General features: G+C 34.0%; 2 protein-coding genes across 22 annotated transcripts in view; both read left to right on the top strand.

Annotated features, from left to right (window-relative positions):
* LOC127867293 (neurogenic locus notch homolog protein 1-like) overlaps positions 1 to 24,738 on the top strand; it is a 279,268-nt gene that overhangs the window by 82,182 nt on the left and 172,348 nt on the right. The gene's annotated exons all lie outside the window — the stretch shown is intronic.
* Positions 10,837 to 24,738, top strand: part of LOC127867299 (mucin-5AC-like) — a 237,996-nt gene continuing 224,094 nt past the window's right edge. Inside the window, exon 1 of the mRNA XM_052408366.1 lies at positions 10,837 to 10,950. The gene's annotated coding sequence lies outside the window, so the exon portion shown is untranslated. The remainder of the gene's footprint in view (positions 10,951 to 24,738) is intronic.

A 24,738-nucleotide genomic window follows, 5' to 3' on the forward strand; every position in this document is an offset into this window, starting at 1 on the left:
CCAAAGTAAAGTTTATATTTCCCTGGATCTATACTCGAATAACTTCAAACCATTATATAAGTGGATATTTCGTATATTAGTTAATTATCTCAATCGAATGAAAAAACTATGACTCTCTGGTATGGTGGCCACCAAGTAAATTAATCCGCTTTAGGGAACGGGGATTGAAGCAGGGTAGCCTAGGCGTGACACGCGTGTCCGATAAAAAAAATCCTTGTTTGACAAGTATACACTTGTGGATTGCTGAAAAACTAACATTAACAGTGTTCGTGTATACTGGTAAATTCTCGGGAAACTAATGCATACATGGAGACGATATATTACAGAGATAGTATGCAAGTTTATTGAAGAACAACTTATACTTTCATATGCAGGATATATAACAGAGACTCTCTGCTAGTTATTTGTTGAGGAACTTTTACTTTTAGCAGCAGTATGGTCGTTAAATAGTTAACTAGTAAACCGTGAAGGAACAAATACTTACGGAGACAGAATTGATTACAGAGATTGTGTGCTGGATAAAATCCGCAAAAATATAATACTTACATGGACCGGATTGACTACAGAGATCGTCTTCCATTACATGTGTGCGACACTATGACTAACAGGGTCAGGACTGATGACATATTACGCGTACTAGTCAATTCCTACAAACAATAATCGTAGTTGCACAGGATAGAACAACTCATGTCGTGTACTGGTTGATTGCCGGGAATCTGCTACTTACTTGGGCGAGGCATCGTCATTATGGTCGTCTAATAGTTGTTTGCTGCAAAATATATACTTACAGATGCATTATTGGTTACAGACTTGTGTTCCTCTTTATTACTGAGAAACTCATACTTACCTGGGCACGATTGGTTACAAAGGTCTTCTTTGCAACAAGCCCTCGTACATGGATTGCCTGACAGAAATAACAAGCTTCGTTTTGATATCTGCCAGTTACTGATCACGGTTAAGTATAACATGGTACATAAAGGACAGAATCGATTAATCGGATTGTTTGTGGAAACCTTAATGCATATGTTACTATATATAGTAATATGTTTTTACGTGAACAGAAACACACATACTATTCGCCAACAGAGGTAACGATCACATGCCACAGCTTTATGATAAAAGCTCAGGCGAACGTTCAAAAGCGCTCGTTTTACTAAAATAAATACAATAATAAAACTGCTTGATACCAGCCATCTACAGACAATATGTTTTCTTATGGATTGACAAAACATCCAACATTTCTATGCAACATTTTTTTTTAATGCAATTTTGCAAAGTGTCATAGAGTGAAATGAAAAATGATTAAAACAAGAACATGGAATACTAAAGAATTTTGGCCTTGATAATGAAATCAAAACTTTAGAAATATATCTATATAATTATAAGACATTTGCTGCAATCCTGAGAAAAAGATTTTATAATATTTTAATATTTAAACGTGTATATGAACAAGTTTTTTTGTCAATCATATTTTGTCATAACTCATACATACTTATTAGACGATGATACTGTCATATACATTATTTTCTTATTCGAATAAGTCATTAGAGCAATCTAAATCACATCCTTATGTTTATTAACCAATTTATGGACACACCGTGTTCTCCACAACACCTGGTGGCCATCTACTGAGGACAAAATGGCATCTACTTCACAAAACTGTAACATCGAATATACGTGTCAAATAAAGGCAGTGTCATATGGGTACACAAAGTTATCGCAGCAATTATTTCCTATAGATTGACTGTCACCACTATCATCACAAGACAAACTATTGCAGATCTTGAAGGAATTATTTGCGTAAAGACTTCTACGTATTTTTTATAAATAGACACATACAAAGTATAACGAAATAAAGCCTTTACAAAACAAATGTAACAACCGGTCATCAAAACTTGGGGTTTGATTTTACGACAGAACCGTTTGATGTTTCGTATTCAACCATGCTCGTAGTTCGCGTATTTGTTTGTTTTCGCTATTTTTATTTTAAGAGAAGATCCTCGTACAAATCGAATCGTTATAATATAAGAATATCACGAAGAAAGGGATATTAAGATCATAATCAAACAGGAAACTTTATTCGGATGTAGAATACGACAATAACTGTTTGTTGCGGTTTTGGATTTAAATTTCCTTTTAATATATAAGCGGACACGAAAACGAACAGGTTAAATAATGTCTCCTCAGCAAAGCATATTAAACTTTTCGCCGCGACATTTCCTCATCTCGCCCGCAAATGCGGATCGTGTTACAATCGTCAAGTTTGGCCTGTTGCTTACAGCTGAAACACACTGGACCGCGGACATCAGGGCCGATTGGGGGTATGCTGACAGAATAAGAAACATCCTTATATAAAAGTTGGTCTTAAATACGGCCTTAAGAATGTGAAGAAACATTCAAACTAGCTGATTCAATTTTTCCTTTGTAACAATCAATCGCACCATACATCGCGGATCGAGTGTTGATGTAAACAGTTTTATCTGCCTAACATTACATTAAATCATCAGTTGTTTGCTAAATTAACAGCGTTTTTGGACATATGGAACAACTGTAGAAATTCTTAGTATAAACTAATATCAAGGAGAAAACGTTTTTTTTCCTTTTTGTTTAAACATCAGGGTTGTGACGTTTATCACACAACCCACAGGCCTTTGAACTTTTTTAAGAGAATCCTGCAAATAGACAAAATAATGTCATTTCAGAACCATTATCTAGAGTGATATTTAAGTTAGCAGCCGAAATAATTTTATTCAAAGCAAGTGACCATTTGAACTTATAATTAGGGCACTACATCAATGCAGTATTACATTGTTAAACTTGATTTAAGTTGGGGTCGCATCACTGTATATAGCATATCCAGTCTTAATAGATTACTTTACCATTAGAGCCACATCCCCAAAAATTGCATAGTGTTCCGTTGCAACAATGTGTGCACACAACACTGCCGATAAAGTCTTCGTCGTTTGCTGTGACGTTCAGTGGAGGTGCCAATTTATCTTCGGACCGTTTTCCAATGCCTGACCCCGTGACGCCGCATCACATAACAAATATTGTTTGCGTAGTATTTCATTCAATAATAAAGCGTTTTAAAAAGCAACCTATATAAAGGAGACATTTTTAATGGCATAATGCTATTCTAACTCTGGATAAATTTGTGCATACTAATGCTACTAATTCTATTATCATCAATCATCAGTATCAATATTATTATGATTACTTTGTTATGTTAGTTATATTATCATAATGATAAAATGTTTTAATACTTATGAAATAACTATTAATAATAAAAAACTACTACTACTACTAGTATTATTATTGTACTAATAATTAAAACAATAATTACAATACTACTCCTACAACTACTACTACTACTACTACTACTACTACTACTACTACTACTACTACTACTACTACTACTACTACTACTACTACTACTACTACTACTACTACTACTACTACTACTACTACTACTACTACTAACTACTACGACTACTACTACTACTGCTACTACTACTACTACTACTACTACTACTTCTACTACTACTACTGCTACTACCACTACTACTACTACTACTACTACTACTACTACTACTACTACTACTACTACTACTACTACTTCTACTACTACTACTACTACTACTACTACTACAACTACTACTACTACTACTACTACTACTACTACTACTAAAACAACAACAACAACTACTACTACTTCTACTACTACTTCTACTACTACTACTACTACTACTACTACTACAACTACTACTACTACAACAACAACAACTACTACTACTACTTCTACTACTTCTACTACTTCTACTACTACTACTACTACTACTACTACTACTACTACTACTACTACTACCACTACTACTGCTGCTGCTGCTGCTACTACTGCTACTACTACTACAACTACTACTACTACTATTATAACTACTACTACTAAAACAACTACTTCAACTATTACTACTACTTCCACTACTATAACTACTGCTACTACTACTACTGCTACTACTACTACTTCTACAAGTACTACTTTTGCAACTACTACTACTTCTACTACTACTACTACTACTACTACTACTACTACTACTACTACTACTACTACTACTACTACTACTACTACTACTACTACTACTACTACTACTACTACTACTACTACTTCTACTACTACTATTACTACTACAACTACCATTACTATTACTACTACTGCTAATTGATGTCAAAGGAGGGAAATGCTGAATATTTGATATCAACCAACACTTCCCTTACTATTAAGAAATCAATACTATTCGAAACAAATATCAGCCAAACGTATAAATATCCTTTAACGTGTTATAAGACGAGTCACGTGAGTAGTCGAAGAATGACAAAAGATTTAGAGCAATGTTGTTTTTGGAAAAAAAGATATTGGTGGAAACAAGTGGCGCCTAACGACAATCTAATTATTATTCTCGACAGTTCGCTTTTCCCGCATAGGTTAATATTACCTCCAGTTAAGTGCACATCGTTTTTAGTGGCCCACTTGTGAATAAAAGTTTAATTTACTAAGCCAACAAAAACTGTGTTTCAGTGATTCTCGAAAATCAACTATTCGATTTCAACTCCAAATTACGTCACCGCCTTCGTCCGATTTCAGTAAGGATTTGAAAGTACACACTCCATACTTAAGGAAATGTGCATATATTCCACTAAGGAATACAATTAAATCTTAACAAGCAGGATTTCTCACAGTTTCATAAAAGTCACTGTTAAACATACTAAAGTAAATTCTGTATCGACTCTTACACTAGAAACAGTGTGCTTAGATATGTTATTGCAAACACAGATACAAATGTTTATCTTCTTGTTGTGTGTTTAGATAATGCCGCTACGCCACGCCTACTTGTAAATAAAGCGTAGCAACGCACCGCCCCATGTTCTTCATAACTGCATGTTGACCTCTGATCTGTGTTAGTTAGTTGTAAGGCATTGATCGCTTCTATCGTTGAACGATAATAAAGTAGCCTCGAAAAGTATATGCGTTTCACTTCGTTTGTTTACCCAAACACAACACTTCTCAATTTATTGAGATAAATAACTCAATATATTACCACGAAAGCAAACAAATATGCACTTTAAAAGCATAAGAATGTAGATTTATTGCCTAAATCTACCTTTGTCCTAAATCCACCATCCCACTCAAATAAGCCTTAAAGAAACAGTGAGTTCGTTTTTGTAAGATACAGAAAATTTCATATATCCTTTGTTCCCAACCCATGCCAGAAAATTACATTTGATCCAAACATGATTTATTTGAACGCTTGGGCGATAGTTTAACTTGTTTTGATACTTGAGCTTTAAAATTGTTAAATTGTTAAGTTTAACATATGCCGTTATCGTTCAAGCTCAACAATATTGACCTGTACTTCAATGCCTTATGTTCATTCCATATCGAGTTGCTTTCATGTCAGTGTTCGGTCAGCTATCCGAATGATCATCTGTTTAACGGTCTCACGTTTACTTAGGCAACATGTAAACAAATGTAACCTCTAATGTTACAAATACCTTCGTCTTATGAATTTTCATCATGCACACATTGCAGGTAAATATGCGATTCTTAATGTATTTTAAATGATAACACATTACTAACCATGTTTGATTTATTTAATAACAATAATTGCATGTACTTAAATAATTAACCATACTCGGATTGATTCACGATTATAGCAAGTCCTATGGTTGTGTGAGGAAAACAACTAAAAACGTGTAATTATTTGAAATATAAATAAATGATTCGCGTTTAATCAATGACCCTTTAGTTATACCATCAAACGTATATTGCAACGGGAACAAAGTCCATAAAACCGGCGATACATCATTTAATGTTAGTTGCTGTGAGGCAGCTAAGAACTGCGCAGATAAAAAAACTGATATCCTATACATCATCAATAACTGATTTGTTTTATGTTTTACCAACACAAACCAACCTCGATGCCATACATCTTTTTTCCGATATAGTAATTGTTTTTCTATATATAGGTCTATATAGGTCATTAATCAATATTATAAATCATTGCAAGACACATTTGCCTGGCCTGACAGTTTATCTTTGACCCTCTCCTATTAATATTACGTATTATTATAAAATGTTTCAGAGTGTTTAATAGAGAGTTCAAATTCAGACCCTTTTGTATTGACGTTGGAAGTGTACACAATGGCAGCAATGGGTCCATTTCGACATATTTTTCTACTGAATCTACTAATTGGTATGGACAGTAACGTTGTTATTTATGCTGTTTGTAATTTCTTAAATCTGAATACTATATGCGTTGGTATTGGACACGTTTTTTCACTTTTCCGAAAATATTTTATTGCTTATATATATATATATATATATATATATATATATATATATATATATATATATATATATATATATATATATATATATATATCTGCATCGTATGTCTGTTTGTATGTCTATATTCACGCATATCTTTCTCCATATATATAAATAATTGACTGTGAACGAGTATCTAGTAATAGATCCCAGAAAACGGAAATAACGTTGTTGTGAAATATAATTAACTCCCTTGAAACACAAAAATACTCATAATGTCACTGTATCTTCTAGATCCAACGTATTTCCGCTGTGTCTCTAACATAGTGCTAGGGTAGTTATGAATCCTGATCGGATCCTGCCCAAATACAACTATGGTTTCATGTTTGTTAATAAATGTTCTTGTAAGTGTCCCTTCTGTGTATGTAAACTGTTCCAACGTTTGAAGATGTGTTGTGGTGTAAGTGTGGGGTATATAACTGTGAATGAACCATCTTTTTGGGGGATGGGGATTTCACAGTATGTCTGCTTCATTCTGCATCGTAGCTAGGCGCACACGCCGAAGTCTCCAATAGGAATATGTTTGTCTGTTTGTATGTCTGTATGAAACGCAAGTCAAGGAACTTAATGTTGGTAAACTTTCCGAGCTAGAAAAAGTGTGAGTAAAATAACAATTGATGCCTTTATATGAGTGATATGCTACTTTAAGTACGTTGAAACATTCTGGAAGTGTACATCTGTTGAATAATCATTTTAAAGCGATACACAACGTTCTATTTTTCCGACTTCGATTGAAGATAATAAATAAACGAATATATATGGTTTCATATTATCGTAGCAAGATATCATTTCGCTTTAAGTAAATATAACGCAAACATTTTAGTACATTTTACATCCGTATTATAATTTTCGTTTGAAAATAATCATTTGCAATATTGTTCAAAAGTTCTATATGAGAGTTTTGTGACGCAGTGTATCGTAAAATTAAAATATTAAATTGTATGAAGTACATGTATGGACATGTTATCATTGAATTCTACCAAACACCAAATGCACCAGACGGGAGTTCAATACGGTACAGGTTCAGTCAGTAAAAGTAACGTACAGCGGATAGTATTGAATAATCTGTCTTGATATAAGTACAGGTCAGTTTAATGTTCCCTTATAGTAGACATACATGTACACGTTCAATGCATTTACTGACTGATGTTCGTGCTCTCTGTGGTGGGCTTTTTTATACAACTACACAATCCAAATAAAGCTCATATTAAGTATCTAGTACTGAAAGGTTAGTTTATTTATGAAAAATATTTAGACAAACGACTGGACCCATGTATTAAAATTGTATTTGTCAGAATTTAGTTTACTTCATAAACAGAATATTATATCAATAAACACGAACGTTGAAGCGGACATTCTACTGGACTTAAAGGGATATTGTGTTGCTATTTAATTTACGCCATTTACGCCGTATCTTATGCTAATACACATCAAATATGAATTGCATATGTACTTGCTTACATGCAATCGTTGGATTGTTCAAAGATTTGTAACACAAATTTGATAATACAACCATATTTAGTTCACATTTTGTAGACTATCAGACGTTCAACAGTTATACAATCACCTTAAAATCCATAAAGTGGAATCAAAATGTAAATACAATTTATGTTATTATAAAAACGTACAACAGCAAATACGATACATTGATAAGCATTTTAGATTTTGACACATTTCGTGTAAAACAGACAAATATATTGTATCAAATCTTCATTGTGCGAACAAAAGCGGAACATACAAACTGTGCAATTTGTTGAAGAAAAACAAGTGAAAATCAATGAAACACCTACATCGATGAAAAAATGGAAGTTTATCCGAAAGTAAGCAATGTGGATATGTGCTTTACTGTTGTTAATTTATAATTAGGTTACATTACACCAATTCAATATTGTTAACAAGTTTGAGACTATCGCTTCATTAAATAAAAATATAATCGAGCCATACTCTCCGATAATGGTGTTAAATGCATGTGCGTAAAATGTCGTCCCAGATTAGCCTGTGCAGTCCGCTCAGCCTAATTAGGGTCGACACGTTCTACCTAAACTGGATTTGTGCTAAGAAGAGACCTTCAGTAAACGAAAAATAACACGAAAGCGGAAAGTGTCGTCCCTGATAAGCCTGCGCGGACTCCACAGGCTTATCTGGTACGACACTTTACGCATATGCATAAAAACCCATTTTCACAGAGCACGACCCATATAAGAAGTCTATCAACGTGCTTCAAGTCGTTTTCAATGCCCCGGCTTGTTGTCTATGTCATTCTGTCTAACTTTAACAAATCTGCATTTCCCATCAGCAGGTGTTGCCTTGGCAGATTCGTGCAACAGAGTGGAAGACTGCCATCTCAACCAATGTGCACACACACATGGGGCGACACTTTGTCTCAACCATACATGCATTTGCGGTAAGAAATAGAAAAAAAGTACATCTTCCACAGCATGAGAATAAAATTATTGATATTGTCATAGTCGTAGCCAAGCTCGCTCAAAAACGCTATTCAAATGCTAGCAAGACATATATTTTAATAATTATAATCACTAATCGGGAAAATAACCCATTGTCTTCAAGTCTTCAAGTCGATGCGTACATGTACACGCTGAATTTCATATACACTACAGGAAGCAAATATATAATCAATTCAAAGATCTAGAGAACCGCTTTGAAAATAAACAGTACACAATTCTCCCTCTTTAATAGTCAAGAAGAGACAAGACAAGCTTTTCATTCGAGATCAGTACAGAGTGCATAATCAAGAACGTAATGTGATAAAATACAATAAATCAGTGGCCAGTTTGTTTATGTAATGTTTTAAACAGAAATAATACAAATATTGATTCAAATACAGTGTACAGACTGCGTAACATACACTTGGAGAGTGATGTGCATGTTTAACACGGTAACATATTGTCTTATAACTAGTGCATAGTTTGAATAGTTTGCAACATTTTAAGAACATGTGCGTTCACAGATCCGGTTAAAGAACTGAATTTATATAAGGAGGTCTAACGTAAAATCTTCCATCGAAAAATCTTCACCTTATAGTATTGTACCATGGCCACATGCATACACTATGGTACACGTCTTTAAGATCCATAGAATCAAACGCCCAATCATTTCAATAAAAACATATTTTTATCCAAATGGTTAACACGAATAAGTTATAAAATATCACATGTATACATTATTTACTTTAAACAAGAATGTTTTATACTATTGAATCATAAGTAAACCCTTTCCTTATTTTATATGTTGATTTTAAGACTATGCAGTAGTACCCAATCCATGTGTTCGAAATCATGTCAAAATTATCGGGTTGTCACATTGATGATTGAAATGAATACCAAATTTTAGAGCTTCTGTGGCGTCAATTGCGATGATAAATACTCGGAAACCATAAAATAAGACATGAATAATCCAACTAACAAGGTTCACAGAAAACATAACAAAATAAAGCCGTCCTTTGCGTCGATCCTGAGCAACAGGTTCGTGCAAGCATACACTTGCCATAATCAATGGATAAAAGATTGGGATTCTACGTGATCACAGTGTCTCAGACTTTGCTATGAGATGGGACATTACTACCGTTAGTAGTAGTTTCTACGTCTAACAGGGAAGATACGCATTAATAAGAAATAGAAAATAAAGCTTAATAATTAAAGTGTTTGAATGCTGAGGATTTTGTGTTTGTGAAGTTGTGGCTTCGTTACGCGATATGCCAAGTGTTTAATCTTTGTTATATGAAATGAAAATACTTCATGGGGAACTTAATTGTTCACATAATACTATGATTTACCATACGTGTATGTACAAAACAAGGCCGAACGTGGAATGAAAACTTTTGTTTAAATTAAAACAATTTATATCCCTGACTTGCAGCCAGATCATGTGAAAGTTTGAAAAGAATTTGTTTACTATTGCATTTAACCGTGACATGGAGTTTTGAAATGTTAAGAGTTAAAGTTTATACCGTATATCGTTTCTCCCGAGTGATAAGAAAACAAATTTCGATGATCTAGGGTGAAAGCGTTCTCTTGTTGTTATGCAAACAATGATTTTATGTTGTTAACTCTTGCGAATTTGGCCTTTTCACTTTGTAACTTAAAATAATTGTCTTTCGTTTATGCAAAGGAACAAGCATACCATTTTAGATGATCCGACAACGCGTGCTCTAGATATCGTGTGGAAAGCAAATCATAGTATACGTACAGGTGATCTTAGCCTATGACCTGGTGACCTCTAAATCAACACTCTTCCTTTCTATTCTTGTAACGGCAAGTGTAGTTTGTATTGTGCTGCAGCTCACTATTACTCCCGTTTTGTATAAGCATCTATAGTTTAGATTATGTTTCGGATTTATATTGCGACCATATTATCACAATTGCGTTGAGTGTAGTAACTTGACACAATCCATTGCGAATGGAGAATAATTTGCACATTCAATTATTGCGTTGCAGCAGATCCTTGCAGCCATAAGCCATGTTTGAATGGCGGCACATGTGTACACGCCTCTACTTCTCCTTTCTATAAATGTAACTGCTCTGCTGGAATAACTGGGGACGATTGTGAAAGTAAGTTAGACTTTGTTAACACATTAAACACATTTTCATTACATGGTTTAAATCAACCACTTTCCATTTTGTACGCGGAATTAAACTGTATAACAACAAATGTCTAAATGAAAATCATACACTCTAATCATAAAATACGCGTACAATTGTTGATTACATCAAGGCAGTAGTTGTGAAAAAGTACCCGTGTCCTTCTCTTGGACCAATAAACGTATATTAATAACAGCAAATAATATCATATAGACAACCACTTCCCATTTCCTATAAACGGACCACACTTTTTCATAAACAACTTGAAAATCATATACATGTACTTATATTCAACATCATAAATATACACCCATGTATAACTGGTATATTTTGAAATAATACAGATTATTCAGATATAAATAAAGATCTGCAAGAAAGAGGAACAATTGAACATTTATAAAATGCTAAGCCCGCGGATGCATTACGTGAGGACCGACGTGTGACCGACTCCCGACACCTGCATGATTAACGTGCTTTACACACAACCGTTAGGTCAAATTTAAGTTATACATACACTTGCCAGCCATGAACCTTTCACCGAAAGAATAAAATGTGTGTTCTGGTCGTGCGCTCTGGGCTAAACCGGATTTTTCCGAGAGAATGAACCAAACCACCAAACACACATTAGCCGAGATTAGGTACAAAGCGTGTGTACCAGCCATTAAGTTAACCGGACAGCTTAAACGTCAGTTTTCGTATTTTAGCCATGCAGGTTTATATTCTAAATTGTATTAATAACTTCAATTAAAGCTATTACTCACATTTATCGTTATTGTAGCTTGAAACAGTATGTCAAAATCGACGCAGGAGTTTATAGATCAACTTATATGTAAAACATCAATTGCATACACATATTATATTTGGAATAATTCGAATTTGACACCACAAGAGGTTGCAGCCATCATTATTATCTTTTTCAATGTCGAATGCCCAATGATAGTTTCAACATTGAAAACAAATATGTGCATTAACGGATAAAAAAGATTTGAATTCTAGCATTTGGGGGATGAATGATTAATTGATTTCTGAATGCAAAATCTCAGCGTTCAGTGTTTGCATTTGTAAATGTCTTTTAAAATGCTTTGTCGTACGTAAAAAGCTCGAATGCGTATGCTTCTACTAGGAATCTTAATTTGTATTATTATCTTGATGTAAAATTTAACTATACGTGTTTTATTAAGGAATTTGTTTTTACATGATATTAAATCTTATTATAATAAATGTTACATTTAGGAATGTATTTTCACTTGCTTCGCCTGAGTTAATATGTTAAATGATATTTTTTACATTTAAATTGTATTTTCCGTTCCAATTAACGATTCATTCTGCACCCATATGTTTACAACATTCGGGGTAAATTCTCTTCAGTGAGACAGTAAACCATCCTTCACATGCGCGTTTCCTTTTAATGTTTAAGTTACTTTTGGCACCAATGATCATGTACAACCAACTAATGTTGTAATAATACTTCGTGCAAAAGGAGAGAATGCATTTTCAGTTTCTGTTCGTTGAACGGCCTGCCTTATTTGGATATGAATTTTTAGTTTGCATAGTTAATCATGCCTTAAAAAGAGAAATATATTACTGTTGCACAGCGTACAGAACCCCGACATAAGACTTGCGTCAATCACAGCTACAACTCCTACACTAAGCACACATATGGAGTGGTGATGCTTAATTTATTTACATTTATCAAACTGCAAATTCAACTTAAATGCACTACATGAATTAACTTTATTTTATTTCTGTCAATTAGCAACTCACTGTGATTCCTCTCCTTGCAAAAATGGCTCAACATGCCGAGCGCTTCATCAAGAGCCGTTTTACAAATGCTATTGCAAGCCAGGCTTTACACAGCACGACTGTAACAGTAAGTAAATTGTTCCATTAACAGAGGCCGATTGGCTAGTTGAAGTTTGATATAAGAGGGCTACATAATGGACATGATCGACAATTTGATGTTAGTCGTGTATGATTTGTATATGTTTGATAAACAAGACATTTCACCTAGTTTTTCAGGAGATAAAATGTAATAGAATTTAACTTATGCAAGTACGATATTTTATCCTATAAGATCAGGCAAATTGATAGAATATTAACCACTTGTTATATTATTAGCTTTATGATTCCGAAATTTGCAACGCCGGTTTATTTTAACGTATTTCTATGCTATGCCATGCAATCACAGTGAGAAGTCAGGTCGTTACAGAAAATCATAGTAAGTCGCTTTCCTGGGGCTTAAATACAACTACGATTACGTTCAAATTGTTGTCTACGTTCTACACTACACAGTATAGTCGGTCTCGATCGAAAAGCGGTTAATTTCGGAATTTTTCTCTGTTCGTGTATGTGTTATGTATTTATTACGTGCATTTATTTATTTAAATTAACATAACATAAATGACAAAAGTGCTTCTCGATTAATATTTTATTCTGTCCCATTGATTTGAATATAGAAGCACTTTATAAACATATTATGTTTATCAACCACTAGATTTAATACACATAGAAAACGTATTATGAATGTGTTAAACACTCAGACAATCTTAGGAATTTTTTTTCCTTGACAACATTTGAAATTTATGCGACACAATGTTAAAGTGAATTAGCCGAGATTTCTAATTTTCATATTTACATTCACCCCATACAAGATATTCTTACACCCTTCGTATGTCGGTAAACTCACGACAAGCGAAGCGGTGTCTCCATACCAATCACGGGTCCGAAGCGCAGTGATCTCCTCCTTGTTTTGTTTGTTGGCAATCCAATAGTTTCTTCTCTGCATCGTCTCCGTATCTTCTGCATTACCCTGTCGTAGGCTACTACAAGTTGATTTCCCTCATGCGTATGGTGTCCATTGTTTCTGACGAGGATTCCTTCTCACGTAGTTGCTCGTTATGGACAGTCACGCACAGCCCACGTCCAATATATGCGATCACCTCGTTTGCTTTTGAAACGACATATATTAAAATACTTATGATTGAAAAACTCTATTTAATCGTAATATCTCGATTCAATGCATCCAAAATATTGACATAATATCAAATTAACATATTTATACTTGAAAATCTATATTTAATCTTAATATTTTGATTTCATTCATCAATCGTTCTTTCTATTTCCCATCTGAGTCCCGAGTCTGTTCACTTTTTGTTGAACAACATACTTACAATACCTCGCATGTTATTAAATCGATAAGAATACTTATAATTATAAACTTGCTACAACTCTGGAACCGTCAAGAACGATGCTCAGCTCTCCGTATTTATTAGTAACCAAACCTACGTGCAGTTGCGCATTTGCCATGTTTTCTGATCAGGACTTTTGAAATAAGTGAATTTATGTTGGTTTGTTACGGCACTCAAGTGTAGGTTTATACCATCAACGGTTAATTTATTTATAATGAATGGATGTAGATTAATGAATGTTTGTGATTTTCGACCGTTATTTAATTAAATAGTTTTTTTTCCTTTAAAAAAATATATTGTATTTATGAAACAAACAAGTAATTGCTAATTATCGTTTATAATTTTATCGTAGGTTATCAAAATAAAGCCAGTTATGATCTTTAATATTATGTTTATAACGCATGCAAGTTTGTCCAATATTATGTGAATTGTGAACCGACCTTTAACTTTGCTTCTAACCCCTCTTCACATCTACTTGAACGGTTTATTGGATTTCTAAATGTGGAACAATCGGGACGAAACCATGTGTTGAGGCTTTTACTTAAAACCCAGTCTACCGACGTAAGATCGGCCTTGACAAAACGTTATTTAAAATAGTATTTACCGAAAGTCATTATTTAGTAACATAGTGAAAACATTAATAAATCACATTGGACCTCCATTTGGCACAATAAACAGTGATCTTGAAGCCTGTACGTTTTACTTTTGGCTGTCCATGTTGAATACTTATTTGAAATAAAGTGTAAGAATTCCAGAAAATATTGATAACATAACAGTCACGAAAAGCATTGACACTTGAGCTAGATGGTGGCTTTGGCCTTTACCTGTAAGCATGGAATGTATTCGTAACTAATATACTGGGTTTTCTAAAATTAATCTGCAATGGTATCAACATCAATAAAATCAAAATGCTTGCGTTGAAATTAGTAGATCTGTAACTAAATATGGACGAACTTTATAAACATTAAAAGCAACAAAAATGTAGGTATTAAAGTACGGTTTGATTTATTGTACTACAAATATGGGATGTTTCAATGTTTGAGTACGTGTTAAGATTTCGGTAAAATACCGCAGGCATGCTTCGTTAAATGTTACACAAGTTTGTGAATAGTAACGAATGACGTTGAATAAGGGTTAAACTTGTGACGGTTTGATACGTTTGAAATACAGAATAATGGTTGTATCGTTATTGTTCTGTTATGTATTATATGATGCTAAGTATGTGCTGTTTTTATATGTTTATGTACGACAAAAATGAAATGGACTCAAATCAAAAAATTAATAAAAGAAATCTACATCTTAATATAGACAAAACTATCCGTAACTTTTAATTTTATCAAATAAGTATTTTTTGTTATTGAACGTAATTGATTAGCGAATACAGGGGTACGTGTATTCTAGTTCCGGTACATTCATGCAACTATAGACTAATACTCTGCTTGTGTTTAAAGTCGTACACAATGAAAGTATGTGTATAGATTGAAAGAAATATATGACAAAAATGCATGTTTTAAATCATTTGACAATAAAGATATTTATAAACTGAAAATAACACCAATAAATACGTGTGCAATAGGAATGGAAGCATTATTTTCTCAATAATACGGTTGCATTTATAAACAAATACTTCCGTTTCCTCTCAATTGACGCATAGATGGTTAAATATAATTGATAATTCAATATCATTGGAATTACAAATAAAGACCTAACTATTAATTGAAAATAGATACAAAATGCAATAAATAATTATTTCGAGATCATCTATTGATCTTCTGACTGACACAACTGCCCGTCTATTATAATTTAACCTAAAAAGATCTTATTATCACTGTAAATCGTATCATTAAATCAATAAATACTTTTTAAAGCACATTCATTTGTTGACTTAAAAGGTCGTGACCTAAAATTTGACCCAAAAGTTGTATTTATATTTGAAAATTGTATCACATAACAATACTTTTGAGATCTTACCTAATTTTTGGCACACCTGCCCGCAACCTATCACCAGCAAATATTTTATAATAACGGAACATCGTATTAAATAATAAATAAATACGATGGAGCACACCCCTTCATTTAAATACATAATTGCTTTCTCTAACACACGTCTAATAATACCTGTTAATAGTGTATCTAAATAATAAATAATGCTTTTTAGCACATTCATGAATGTAACCTATAATTTCACCGAAATATGTCTAATTATTACTTAAAATCATAACATGTAATCAGTTAATAATACTTTCAAGCACACGCATTTATGTTATCTATACTTTCACTGTTAAAGGTTTAAATAATCACTTAACAACATACAATTAAACATACAATTAAATCAATTTACGTATTGGATGAATTTTCGTAAATGTACATATGCAGGTCTACATTGCACATAGTTTGACTAATAAATATCTTTCCAGTGCACCCTTGCGACCACCATCCTTGTTCGCACGGTGGCACGTGCGAACCAAAACCAGACCGTCCTTTTTACCGATGTAACTGCTCAGAGGGGTTTATCGGGGACCATTGCTATGGTATGTAGGACAATCCAGATATCACAAGAAAATGGCTTTCATAAACGTTGTTTTTTTTTTACAGTGTTTAATGATTTATGATAAAAGATTGCTAAGTATCCCTGTATTTGATAAATAAGAAAAATAAGTGATTATTACCGTTAACAATATATGCACAGCAAAAGCCCTGAGCTCTCAATGCATTAATCATACATTAATTTATATATCAGGATGTTCCAAGACAGCTTTGCCAATGGAAAGTCATAAGCAGACTTTATTGCAGAGTGCTATTGTGGTAATGATGTTATTACCAAGTTAATTTTATTGTATTGCAGGGCATCTTTGCAACCAGAATCCATGTGCGCACGGTGGCACATGTGTGCACGCCTCTAGTTCACCTTTCTATAAATGTAACTGTCCCGTTGGTATAACTGGAGACGATTGTCAAAGTAAGTTTAAAACATATTTTGTTTATACATCGACTTATTATTATAACAAAACGTGTTTGAATCAATCGTTTCCCTGTTAATGTACATGGAGTTGAACTGTATGATGGCAAATGTCTACATAAAACTGAAAGTTTATGAACACCCATGCATTAGTTTTCTAACAAATATCCGTCTCCTACAATTGTATCAATAAAGCAACATGTATATATATAACAGCAAATAATATGATTTAATGCAGAAAGAATACGTTGGTTACATGCTTGCATTTATAGATTAACACTTCCCGTTTACTATACATGAATCAATATATGTTAAATATTACTTTAAAATCAATTGATCAAATTAAGCAATACACGATAAAATACGCGCATTTATTAATCTATTCATTTGCTTAAGGCCATCACAGAAAAATTTCACCAATAAAGTATTAATTATCACTAAAATCGTATTCTAAATTTTAAAAAATGCTTTTGAGCATAAACGTGCGTTTATATATACAACATCGCGTTACCGATAATTTCGAAAACATGGGTCTAATTGTAAATCGTATAATGAAATCAATACAAAATACGCCTTTCCCAAAACTCAAAATAACGGAACAAAATGACGTGTATATGTTTGTATTAACAACCTTGTTTATGTAAAGACTTGAGTAAATTTATTTCTAATAGAAAGTGATGCGCCGAAACCGTTATGCAACCGTTTATGCCTTTAAAGGTTTTATTAAGGTTCATGTAGAGGCTTCATTTTGAAAAATGTGGGACCCCAAGCATTGAACTCAAATTTGACTAAAGGAAGAGTGCCACATTGAAAATGTATACATATATGCTTTAAAGGATGTTTTTCCTTCTACTGCTACCAATTTTGTACATCAACGTATCATACCATCCACAAAATCAATCAAAATACAAAGCGATTTTAACACTAAAATATACATTATTTTCAAAAATCTGAATCATGTTTATTCCACGTATTTCGGCGGAAAATTATATAACTAGTGAATAATATCGACATTGACGAGGGCAAGTTACGCTTAAATAGTAAAAAAAGTTTACATATCTAGAAATATCAAAACTCGAACACATGTCATTTCATCACCATGGGGGCAGCCATTTGTAAATTCATAACATAGAAAGAAACATGCTAAAAACTAACTCATCGCCTAATTGACATTCCAAACGGTTGACGATGACAAATGCATTGGATTGTTATCTTTCCGTTGATGTTTGCAAAATGCACGATCAGACCTCATAAACACTCAAAAGAATAACTATGTAAGAAGCATTTCACCAATGTTTACAATTGTTGTCGAATCACCATACTTATATTATTGCGCATAAAATAGTACGCTTACAGACTGACAGAAAGATCGATACGTAACTCCGTTAAATTCATCACGGTATACTATTCTATTGATAATATATAATAACACATCGCTTTAACAATCTAAAAGGAGAAATAATTCTTTTAAACAAAGTTTTTAATAACGAAAGTGAAAACAACGGAAGTTAGATGGATATTCTGTGAGATGAACTTCGGCTCCAGAAAAAACAATACAAATAAACTAAAAAAGACGTGTGGGGGACAATTTTCAGCTGGAAAATATTTGAAATAGGGTAAGTGATGATATCTCTACGTGGTCATTTCTGTTATTTAGTGCGATCTCTTGCTGATTAATGTTAATAGTTGTTTTACTAGTTGCGAACCAACTGTCAAAATATGTTTGTGTTTTCTCAGGTATGTGTATACACATACCCGGTTTTCTCACTACTGCACGTGGTTTCGACCGATTTGTTTTGCACGTTTTTCTACGGAGCACAGCGAGGGCCACGCTTTCAAAATGGGTAGAAGTAATCGAAATATAAAATCAATCGGTTTGCCAATTTCTTTATAATTCTTTACAATTTTATATGTCGTCTGCAATCTATTTCAATTTTAGATGGTTTAAATTTCCAATTTGGTTGAGAGGTAAATAACAAAATTGTTAAGCCTTTGAAGAAGAATTGTGACTCTTACTATCCACCATACCTAGATTTTTAAAAAGTAGTTACGTTTTAGTTATTTTTAGAACTTTGTTTAGGAAATTTATCCAAAATAGGCAGTTAAATAAAAACTCATGTGTTGTTTTATAACAATAATTTTCTGTGAAATGTTGCTAACTTTACCTTGTATATGTATATAGCTTTGTATTTATTCAACTTAAGGTAGTGCATATCCTTCCTAACTTTAGATTGAGATTTTGTAAATTAGTGTAAAAATGTATTGGTTTTAAACCAAAATATGAATAAAGCACACAAATATTGAATGTCAAAAATGTGTTTATGTTATTCTATCCGTCTTTAGCTTTAAAATGATATATAGTTTGATGTTTGACCATATTGTACCACATTGAATGAAGAAAAACCAAAGCGAATTTTTAATGAATTTTATCCCCCCCATGAACCTTAACAGCGCTATGCTATGTATAATTTAAGCCAACAACATCTGTGCTCAGCAGCCACATGTTTGCAACAACCACGGAACCTGCAGACCCGAAGATCTAAGCCCTTATTTCAAGTGCTCATGTGCGGCTGGATATACTGGGGAACACTGCAGCAGTAAATATGTTTCTTAATGTGATGTTTGTCTTCCTGACCAGCACATCCTCTTTTTCCGTCTTTTCTTCTTCATTTACAGTAGCAACGCCAACTTCACCGTAATCATCGTGCTCATCAATAACATTGGCTCGTTTTTGCGAGCCAATCCATATATTAGCAGGGTGACTTGTATGTATTCCAGAATTCCGGTCTAAATTGAGGAATAAATGTCATCGAGGTAAATGGCGTTTGCATGAAATCGTTTAACAGAACGGCGCTTCGTTCGTGCTCTATAGTTTAATTGACGTTTGCTTATAAATGCTGCTCGGTCCTATTCATTGTTTGGTCCAAGTCATTGTAATTACGATCGAACAGAACGTAATTGGCGTATCGCGTTTTCGCCGTGAGAAAAAGAAACTTCTTCAATACATGTATACGCTGATCGAAGGAAAACGTCTGGACTCGTTTCATTGCCTCCAAGCAGAGTTCAAGGTCAAGATTGTTGCACCATATCAGACAATCTAAAAACTTGTCATAATATAAGGTGTTTACACCTTTTAGCACAACCACAAAGAATTGTTCCGTTTCGTTTAAGAAATAATGAAAAGCTTGAAAGCTCAAATAATCAAGTGTACCAACACAACAGAACCAATCGCAAGGGAGGTAGCTTTTTACTCAGCATATGTAAAGAAATCCGGCGTATGTCGAACCAGACGCAAAACACAGCAATATCATTGCACACACAACTTTATTTCATGCATATCAAACAACGCCTATAGAATAAGTTGTTCATTACAAAGTGACGCACATGCATTGTAATGCTACATAATAAACTGTTAATTAAAATAATGACATCACTCAAACGAAATATTACATGATAATTGAAAAAGTTAATGAAAGCCATCGATCGTTGGTGTGTGGCTAGCCCGAACGACAACGTTGGCCATCTTTTTCTGCTCGGGTGGTGTGGGACGCCTTATGCTAGAATTGAAACCAAAACGTAATAAGCACATTGTAGTTCGTCGCAGATCATAATGGCGACCGGAATATCATTAAAGTACATTGTACTGTTTGGCATTGCACCATTGCGACCAAAATAACACTAGTAATAACATTAACATAAAGATGTTAGTGTGTTGTTTGGCATCAATGGAGCCTTAATGTCACTGACACGTACATTGTATTGTTATTTTATTGTATCGTACCATACATACCAAAGCGTTTTAAACACGTTAATTTAATTGTAATTATGTTTTATCTTACAATTGCCATATAAATTCTTTTTTGTGTCATATAGAACCATAGCTAACCATTACAGTCACCCGTTCCATAGCGTTAATCCTTGTATAGTTGTGTTTTTAATCTTATTGTTGGTTGTCCATTATAAAAGTGTGGATAAGATAAAGAAGAAATCTGATGATAGTGTATCATGGCATTCATCGTTTTCTATATTAAATACTACAGCAGTTTGATTTCTGCTATGTGGTTGAAGTCATATATTTCTTCAATGGTTACATATTTCAGTCATCAGAGGTCTCAGCATGTAGTGCCCATTTGTGCTCTGTAGGTTTAACATATTGACGCTCTTTTTTACACCTTTATACACAAAAATATATAGAAATATTGCTGATTTTATTTGTAATGCTTTTTATTGATAGACCAATTGTATAAGAATCACTAATACCCTAATCGTTTTAAGAGACTGTCCAATACTTACGACATAAGACCAATATAATTATGTGCTGTGTTTAGCTTTGGATTCAAAGTTCGCGTTTTTGCATTCCTGTTTTTATTTTAATTTTAAGAAAATAATGTGATTTAAATCGGTTTTTTGTGCGTGATGGGTTTGTTATTTAATCCGCAAAAAGTATTAGGCAATGCATGCTTAGTACTTACCGTTTTAAGCGGTTGTAATCGTTTTGTTTTTCTCTTACCTATAGACGGTGTTGTGTTATAAAAGTAGTGGTCGGGAACAATTAATTATCTTCTGATAGAGTTTCATCGTTAACACCATTGACTCGCACCATAGGCCTACAGATTAGCGTTTAACTTTCTCGTATATTATATTGTTTCATCACATCTTTGCGAAAGTAATGTCTGGCGACAGTTTATTATATTTTGTCACAGAGCTGTATTGCGACCAGAATTGCATTATAGCATTATATTGATAGTGTAATGGAAAGAACCATGACATTAAGAATTTCATTCTTAATTTTGTTTCAGCGCATGCTTGCGACCAGAATCCATGTTCGAATGGCGGAACGTGTTTTCATTCCTCTACTTCTCCCTTCTATAAATGTATTTGTTCCGCTGGAATAACTGGAGACAATTGTCAAAGTACGTTTGAAAACGAACTACGTTTGTTTATATTTCTACATCGTTCCTTGGTCTGGAATATAATTTAATACTTAAAATAATTTTGAAACCCAAACGGCATCCCCAAAGACATCTTCTCTTGGAATAAATATGTACAATACAGAACCTTGGAGGTTCGTTGAACAAGTTTCTCTTTAACACACGTGAAAACTGTTTTGTTTATAAATACTTTATTTTTCGTACAGAATGAAGTGTTCATTTACATATTCTGTAAGAGGCAATACTCAGGTTTTCTAAAAAACATAGCCATATCTGAACTTCGGAACACATATAATCGAAAATTATCATCAATGGAGCTAATTGCAACGCTTGTAGCTGTTCATCTTTGCTTCCAAAGCGTGTCCTTTTTATACGTGCTTATGGAAATTATTAAGACAGACGTGTCAACCATTTACTTTCAAGTAAACACTGTTGCTTTTTTAAGCAAAGGTTGTCGTACGGTTTACTACGCATTTGAATAAAGAATTGGTTTAGTGCATTGTGTTTTGAACGTTTCCGATACAAAATACAGTTGTATATATCTAGTGTTATATGCGGGGTTTGTTTTTGTAAAGAACTTGAACGTTGATGATAACGGTTAAATTATTACGGGTTAAGTAAATATTCGTAACCATCTTCATTAGTCTTAGTCTTCATTAGTCGATTTTTGTTGCATGTGGCTAAATGTTATGTGATATTGAAGCGAACAATATCTGCTCCATTCTGCACAATGCATGTACCGGTACAGGTCAGTGTGTTTCAACCCAGTTAAGTCCTTTCTACCATTGTCAGTGTTATGCCGGATACAGGGGCGATAACTGTGAAGGTACATTCTCACTTGTTTATGGCTTATGACGCATCGACATAGATCAGTCATTTCTACCAGTTATAAAGTCAAGCCTAATACATTGGTATAGGTAATGTTAATTGGTCAATATTCGGCGTTCAATTGATGAAATGTGAGAGTACATAGTAATCATTAGTTGTAATCTTGACATAAGATGGTTATTAAAGTGTTTCAACATATTTGCTCACTGATAAATACAAGGGTATTTACTGTTGTGGATAACCGTTGCATATTAATCATTATTGGTTCAGTTAAGTGTGTTTGTAAATAGTTTACCTTGGCGAAAAAGGTATATTTATTGTTAAATGAATGTAACATGTTTTCCAAAAAATGTTCTTGTTATCAAATTGTACATTTTGATTAAAGTTGTTCGTGTGTGTATTAATATGTTAATAATATTTTTTCAACAAACTTGAATGTATGCTTACTTAACGTCCTGTAATTGGTCCTTGCAATTACCTACGACGTTAATCCATTGCCAAACAGCTGAACTTACAATGACTCCTTCTTTTGGTATCTTAGCTTCCGTGGTTACTTTATTTCTATCTGCATGAATGTTCATTGCAACAGCAGACCGTTCTTAAATACGTGCAGACATTTAGAAACATCACCGTTCTACACATGTCAATGCACGCCCTGGCATCTAGCCGACCGGTATCGACTTGTGAAAAACTACTGATATTTATTTTGTTTAGATTTAACATACCTCTTTCAGAAACAACTTCTACAACTACTCATGCACCAACACATACCGCGACGCGGGCAACCCATATGACTACACAGTCACCATCAGTTACCACGACGCACGCGACAACCCATAAAACCACCCAGGCACCATCACAAACCACGACGCACGCGACAACTCATATAACCACACATGTACCAAGACTAACATCGACGCAAGCGACAACCCATATATCCACGCAGGCATCTTCACGAACCACGACGCACGTGACAACTCATATAACCACGCAGGTACCACAACTAACATCTACGAAGGCTACAACCCATATTACAACGCAGGCAACCCCACAAAGATCGACGCAGGCGACAGCCCATGTAACCACGCAGGTACCACCACTAACATCGACGCAGGCGACAACTCATATAACCACGCAGACACCATCACTTACCACGACGCACGCGACAACCCATATATCCACGCATGCACCATCAATTACCACGACACACGCGACGAACCATATAACCACGCATGCACCATCAATTACCTCGACGCACGTGTCAATGAATATTTCCATGCTCGCGCAAACGAATCGCCCAACGCCTTTGCCAACGCATGCGCAAACACAAGACATATCTCCAGCCACGCCATCGACCACTGTGTCTCATATCATAGTCAACAAAACGATGGACCGTGAGTAGTTATTACTTCCTGTATGCAAAACGTATTAGATAGTGGATTGTTTTCGTATTGTTTCACCTCTTATTTAACGAACAATAATACTTTCGCATTATATGCGTTAATGCTATCCATGTAATAAGCAACGGGGTAGTTTTTCAACCGGCCAATGCGCTGTAATCCTTTACAAAATTCATCTCAGGCTTAAGCCGTGTAAGTGTTTCAATAAATAAATGTAACAATTAACACAGTTTTGTGTGATTATTAGCTTCGTTTTCTATCTTAATCGACTCCAGTACGAAAACAATTATATACATATTATATTCAGTTAATGGAATGCACACATGTTAGGTTTATTAATGCGAGATATAAATACATAAATGTATTTCGGTAACACTGAGTTATGTTCCTTTTGTTAACATTAAAACATTTAGAAAGTAAAACAGGAATGCAATCGACAATAAGTATATTGT

The sequence above is a fragment of the Dreissena polymorpha genome, chromosome 2 (genome assembly GCF_020536995.1).
Source record: "Dreissena polymorpha isolate Duluth1 chromosome 2, UMN_Dpol_1.0, whole genome shotgun sequence".
NCBI classification, from domain to species: Eukaryota; Metazoa; Mollusca; class Bivalvia; order Myida; family Dreissenidae; genus Dreissena; species Dreissena polymorpha.